This window comes from Protopterus annectens, chromosome 12.part0, assembly GCF_019279795.1.
Source record: "Protopterus annectens isolate FY-2018-M chromosome 12.part0, PAN1.0, whole genome shotgun sequence".
Taxonomy (NCBI): Eukaryota; Metazoa; Chordata; order Ceratodontiformes; family Protopteridae; genus Protopterus; species Protopterus annectens.
In genome coordinates, this window is record NC_056746.1 from 1184130870 (window position 1) to 1184138296 (window position 7427).

At 42.8% G+C, this 7427-nt stretch overlaps 1 protein-coding gene across 2 annotated transcripts in view; it reads left to right on the forward strand.

Moving 5' to 3' along the window:
• The window catches only part of CTSA (cathepsin A), a 580280-nt gene that overhangs the window by 198631 nt on the left and 374222 nt on the right, over nucleotides 1-7427 (forward strand). The window lies entirely within an intron of this gene.

The following is a 7427-nucleotide window of genomic DNA, read 5'->3' on the forward strand; positions in this document are numbered from 1 at the left end:
AAACAATGCAAAAAAATGAATCATCATCCCCGTTGGGAAGAGTGATGTCCCCACAAATGATCACATTAATAATAAGGTCGTAAGCACTCAATCAGTCGTGGGAGACTTGGGCACCCAGGTTGATAGCATACTGACTTTTGACCACCATATTGCCTCTGTTGTACGGAAAGCTTTCTACATGGCCCACCTCATTAGTAAGGGTCTCTCATCCTGGGACAAGGAGGTCATAACATCCCTGTATTCTTCCCTTATAAGATCCATTATTGAGTACAGTGCCCCTTCTGGCATGTACCTCACAAAGCACATGCAGCAGCTAGAGAGACCACAGAGGTTCCAAGAGAATTCAGGGCCTCAAACATGTACCCTACACAGATAAGCTAAAGACCCATGTCCCTCTACTCAGTCTCATACAGACTCCTCAAAGGTGACCTCTGCCAAAGCAATCACAGACCCTGCCTTGATGGGGCTGCTACACATCCGCAAGTCAAGCTCTACTCGAGTACCTGCATGTGCGACCTCAACCTGGTCTGTAACATCAGTGGGACTTGTTGGTGGGACCCACTCTTCTGTTGAATAGACTCCCTGTCCACGTCAAGCAGAGTATCTCATTACCCCTTTTTAAGCGCAACCTGGATAACTGGATGGGGAACAGAAAATACACCCCTGGGATTCCACCTGTGTCCCTACTGGACAGGGGCATTGGGTGCTGACTTGTCGGAACATGGGCTAAATTCTTGGCTAGGCTTGTAAGGGCCATGGGGCCAATAGCCTAGTAACTCCCTATGATGCTATGAAGTGATTTAATGAGGCTGTAAAAGGTACAGTTTTTAGTTCCTGATGTGCTGTGCTTCACTTTCTTGGGTACACTGTAGTATAATGTACCCAATTGCATTATTCAGTCTGAGTAGTGCATTTTTGTTTTGTTTATTTATTATTCTGACAAAACGTCAGGATAAATAAGACTCTTAAACTATTAGCTTCATTTACAAAGGTGTTAGGTTCATGTGATCATAGCTGTCAAGTAAAAGAAGGAAACTTGTTAAAAGTGTCTAGCAGTACATGGCAGGATAGTCAGAATTATACACAGGTTGGCAGTGCTAGTACTTTAGTAAAGGATTAGTGGAACACAATTGCACTCTTACGAGCATTTTAAATGGAATAAGGAGGGAGGGAGTCCACATTTGAGGGCTAGAATAGCTAGTGATGAATTAATCCATTTTGTTGGCTGTGTCACATGATCTGGGCAGTGTGACGTAACTGATTCAGATCTTGACTATTAAAAGGCCTTCAGATTCTTTTCTGCACTTCTGCATTTTTACTTTAGTTCAGACAGGTGGATGGTTTAACTGTCTCAATGAGTGCATTTTAAAGCTTTGGATATATTTTGGTGATTCTGCTTATATTCAGATTTGTTCTTTCTTTATGACTTTACTGTTTCATGTACTGAGTTTAAAAGATCACAACAAAATGTTTGCACAGTAATGCAGTTTAAAGTAAAATAAAGGTGAAGATGAAGGTAGTTTGTTTTTTTCTGATGGTTGGGAAACATCAACGTGATGCAAGTTTGGGAGCTTTCATGTCTCTGCAGATTGGAGAGTTATGATGGCCCATATGTTACAGAACTGTAATTTAAAGTAAAATTCACTAGAATTTTTCCAAATCCGTAAGAAGCTGCTACAGCAAAATTGTCATTCGTATAGGAACTGGGTTATCCAAGAAGATTATTTTTTATACTACTACAGGCAGTGCCGTTTCCTGCAATGCAAAAAGTATTTGTTTCCTTTAAAGGACAACTAAAGGAAGAAGGGAACATAAATAAAAAATCTTAGCCCAGTAGTAACTTATTACCAGAATGTTTCTTGCTTTAAATATCCTCATGGAGACAGATATGCTGACATTATCTTGTTTTCTTTGAAAGCTTTTCTTGTCCGTAAGTGCAGTGTGAGGATTCAGCTTATGATTTTATGGTTGAAATTCATAGACTGCTAGTTTATTCTCCAATGCAAATTAGTGTGATTAGCAACCTTGCACCAGGGTGCTGTTGATTTTGAGGATCTGTATTACAACGTCAAACTAAAACAAGTTCAAACATTGTAATATCGAACCCTAAGTTGAAAATAGCGAAGCCATGGCCCATCGACTTTTTTCCCAGGGAAAAAATCGCTGGGCCATTTTTGGGGCTTTGCTATTTCCTCCACTGTGGTGCAATCTCAGAGTTGGTATATTTAAGTAGGGGGGTTCCCCCACGTTGGGCGGTGTGGAGGGGCAAAGCCCCCCCCCCACTTTAGTTTAAGGTTAATTTTTTTTTTTTTGTTACGGAACAGCGATTCTTTTTCCATGGGGAAAAAAAATCGCTGTTCTTTGTTTTTGGTTTTGTTGGGTTTTGGACCTTAGGGTTTGATATTACAACAATCAAACTTTTGTAAGTTAAACGTTGTTATATAGAACCGATTGTGAGACAAATGGTCACAGTTGCTAAGTATGCAGTACATGCTAGTGAGTGCATAATAACATAACTGAGAAATCCCTTACAGTTGATACAGACAGAATATGGAAGTAAAGAAGCCATTTCAGGAGGACATTAGCATGTGTTGGAAGTCGCCATCAAAGCCAGTACTTGTAGTGTTGTGGTCATCCACATCATCAGAGAAGATACAGACAGTGCCCAGTGTACAACCACCTGACAGACCAACAGATTGTGGACAGTTTGAGTGGGCAGAGGTACTGTAAGTGACTTGGTCATATTGTGTCATTCACAGATGAAAATGAAGGATATGCATAGCATTCCATACCTGTGGGAACCAAGGTATGTGTAGCATTAACCGTATTAGCTTCTTGGATGCTCTACTGACTTTCAGGGAACATGTAAGGGATAGTGCAGCCATCAGGCTTAGGAATCCTTAACTAGTTCCTTGACATTACACCAAAACATATAGAGTAGTATACACAACAGCAAAAGAGAGAACCAACACCATGTGGGCCTTTTATGACATAGCCTGTTTCTTTGAAGTCCTGGGAGCCACAGATTCCACCTGTGTTGTTATTGGGGCAGCACCAGTTCCAGAGGGCCTGCTGTACGTTATCAGGAAGGGCTTTGGTTCCCTGATCTGCCAGGTGGTCTGTATTACCCAGGGCATTATTTATAATTGGTCTGTATGCCAGCTGGGCAGTTCATACAATTCATACATTTGATGCGTGTCCAACCTATTCCAGCTTTTCTGGTGAGTGGAGTTCCCAGAGGGTCACTTGTTTGGTAGGGAGACACAGGCAACACCAGATATACCTCAGGGCTCTGGGGGGATGACCCAGTTATGCAGCCAAATACAGAACATGATAAAAGCCAACAGATTGTGGAGTGGGTAACCTTATTACTGAAGGGATGCTTCCTATGTTTAGACACCATATTGTGTGTGCCATGCCTCCATAAACTAGTATTGGGCAAGCAGGTGAAGTAGGTGAACATGACAGGACCTTCCATTTTGAGATATATCAGCAGCAGAATGGCAAGGTATGGTGGAGAACCAGGAGAGAAACACGCAGCAGCAGAATCACAACATAGGCAAAGGCAGGTCTGGTGTATTGCAAGACTGACAAAGAGGTGGTGCATCATCCATACTTATGGGTCATGACACAGATAGAGTAAAATGATGCATGCTAAGCATGATCTGGCCATTACACATCAAAATACTTGGACCGATCGCAGTCATTTTCACTTGTGAAGGTGGGGGTGACACAGTGCCAAAACACAGAAATGCTGTAATATGTAGTAAAGTCACAGGAGGTGAACAAAGTAGCTCATGCCTTCTTAGAAGTTGTGGAGATTCAGCAGTCACATCTCTAGCGGTGGGGTTATGCTGCTATGGCATGAATGTTGCTGATATCCACTGTTTTCGCTTGTGACATCATAATTCAGTGAAGTCTGTGGCATGGGGGGGGGTAGAACTACAGAACTGTGCACTACCGTAATCTGAGGTAAGGTGAGTACTGCAGCCAGGAGGTTGTGGGAAGTGTCCCATCCCCCAAGTGCAGGGCATGCTGTGATGATTGCTGGTGTCCCATGGTCCATGACTGGAAAGGGGTAGAACTGTAAGATTATATGTCTGCACCATGATCAGGCATTCCCTGTGTTGAATCAGAGCTGGTGTTGATCACGACCTGGACAACACCTATGACTTGCAGTGGCAGAGCATGTGTCCACAGGCAGTGCTGGTCCATCTTGGCAATGATCTGTGTAGTCTGATGTTGAACAGCTTGTGCCCAAACACCCCACGTCTAAACCTTCACACAGCCTTGGCCTGCAGAGAAGAACCAGATGACATTTGTAATGTATCCCCATTGATGCACTTATGGCAACAATGTTTGCCATCAGTAACTTCAGAATCACTGTTTCTTGCTTGCCTCTATACCCAGTTCACTGTGCAGGTGGTGCATGTCGTTCTGCAGACCACAGAATGCACTGTCCCAGCTCCACAGTGCTGTGGTTAGCAGCCATTTGTGCCTAGATCACTGGCCTGCTGATCCACTAGATGATTCCACATGTCACAGTCATATGAGAGGCAGTCTGGAGTTATGGTGGCACCCCCTACTACTCCTCTGTTGTATACATGTCCACCTCCGTAGTGATGCACGTCTGGTGCTTTGTGGGCTGGAGAAAAACGTGGAGCCTGTTGTGGTTAGCATAGAGCATGTGACATATGCTTGTGCATATGGTTTGTGTATGCACAGTGTAACATGTAATTCACAAACTTGCATCCATTTGTATGGGTCTGCTGTATTGTTCCTTATGTTGACCAACCAAGTGGCCATGGCTGTTTTATTAAGTGGCAACTTCATGGCTTCTGTGTGATTTGATGGAAATAGCAGGGTTTACATGTTTTTCCATCATAAGAATTTTAAGGAGCACCTGTTGGGCCAGAATGATGGCCCTTTAAAGAAGGTGGGCAACTGGTATGAACTGTGCTAGGTGTTGAGAGATGCCACTGTCAACATCCGTATTAGGGGATAATGTTGTCTTCGTTTTGGTGACCTGAGGTGGTGTCACTCTGGCCTGCTCTGACAGTGAGAGGCAGATATTCAGTAGTGTGAGCCAGAGATATACTGTTAAGCATTAATGTCTGGTTGATACCATTGTCTTGTACTCTGTATACTGTTTATTTAATAGTACATATTTTGTTTTGCAGCTGCAGATGAGCATCTGTTGAACCTAACTGAGTGGTTCAGGAGTGCTCTGCTAGTATCCAGTCCACCCTACAACTGCAGTTGTGTTTGCAGCTTATTTGCATATTGGTTTCTTTCCATTGTGTTGTCCATTTGCAGATCTAGTTTTGGAAGAGGAGGAGGAGAGACTGCATTCACCTTAGCCTATGCCAGCTTCCTGTGGCACTGGGTTGCCATTGGCAGCCAGGTTTGCCTCTCAGTGGTGGGAAGGTAAAGACTTCTCTCCTGAAGTGGGTGGGTCTCTGTTAGTATCTTGGCATTGGTTGCATAGGCTGGTCAGTTCTATGGTGTGTGTGTCATTAGTTGGATGCCCACCTTGGCATGGTGGAGTGCCTTCTTACATTACTTGGCAGAGTCATGCAACTTTCGGGTCCTACCCATCAGACCTCCAGAGGAGCAACCAGACCATGTTAGTGGTCACCCAGGTGTGTAATGCTTATGTTTCCCTCTGGGCTGGCCTGACAACTAACCATGCCAGGAGGTAATGTTGTCCCCCGCCTGATGTGTGTGCTGATCCTTATATATCAGTCATCAGTTCTTATTCATGGTCTAACCTTCCCCCATCACCACTTGTCCACTTTCTGTATGTATGTGCCCATACATAGTCCTTCCCCATGTTTTGTGTGTATAACAGCCCCATTTTTCTGTGTTTGTGTTCATTGTATGCTGTTTTTGCTACCTGATCTTTTCCCTCTGTCACCCACAATCATCTCCCTTTGGTACCTTTCTCAACTACCCTTCTTTTGTGGCAATTATTGCAATCAATTCTAGGGTTCATTATTAGTTGCTTGTAGTGCATGGACTGCTGTGATAAAACTCTTAACAACTGGAAAAAAGCTAAACTTGTTAAGCATAACCCAGATATGGGAGCCAATTTTAACAGTGCTTGGTGCTGGATAAAGAAAGCATGTTATGCACACTAAAGTGTTGAGATTTGTTTTGAGCTAAGAACTCACAGCAGTCAGTGCTGGCTGGCAAAGACCAGTGGCAGAAATTAGAGTAACTTTTAAAAGCTGTTGGAGCCTCACTTTTATAAATAAAAAGTGTGTCAGAATGATATGTGTAACACCTTTTAAATCTATTAGTTCTACGCAGCGGCAGTTTGTTTGTGCCTGCTGTCTGACAGCACTAAGTGCTTCACCTGCTGTCAAAGGCTTTGAAATGAACACCAGTAAAACACTTTCTGCTCCTGCACTTTTTACTGCAATTTATGATTGAGTCACTGATCCAAACCCTTTATTGTGTGTTTCTGACATGGATGTGTTGACATCCATGTCTCAAACATGATAGAGGGTTATGATTGGTGAATTGATCATAAGCCTCATGCTCATTTTCTGTTGCTGTGTACTCCGTGGTGTCAACTTGCTGTACCAACTACATGTTCTGTTTTGAGGGCAATTTTATTGCTGCTCTGTTATTAATAGGTTTGCATATTTTCTAGACAAGAGGAAGGAGACTGTGAATGCAGTAGATGTGCTGGTAACTTTTATTTTGATTTGGTACAAGACCACACTGTTTTCATTGAGAAAAGAATTAGTGGACTTGAAAGTTTGAGGGAGGGCAGATGTGAGGAAATAAGAGGAAAAGTTTATTTTCCAAATGGGTGGTGGGCTTCTGGAGCCAATAGCCAAAGAAAGCATTGGAGGCTGAAATGGTCATAGAATGAATGGCACGTTTCTGGCATTCAGAATTCCTGGCAGTGGAATTGTGGCATAGTAACCAGATTTTGCAGGCCTAAAATGTCAGACTGTGTGTGCCATGATTTATTCCATATAGTTGTGCACTTGTGCTTGGCTACTGATTGTAGTCTGTGTCATCACATTGCTCTGCCTTCTGTCCTGTGTTTCTGTTTGCTTGACCATGTGAGAAATATGATTGCATTCTTGTTCCTATAATGATCAAACATGAATTTAGAGCAAGTGGAGTGTATGGTCAGAGAAAAATTAGTATATCAATGAGATTGTTTGCATTCTTACTTATAGGTGGTATTACCTGGTAATTCCAGGCTGTTGCAGTTTTCTGCTCCTCATTTATGGAGTTGGAGAATCAGCACCTTAAGTAGGAGAATGCATTAATACGCTTCCTTATAGGCGTCTCTGTAGTTTATTTTAACCCAATTATTAGTCATTCAGTTATATGTATCTTGACTGGTAGGTGGACAGGTCTAATTGGACCATTTTTGGCAGAGATGTGTTTACAGACACATCAAG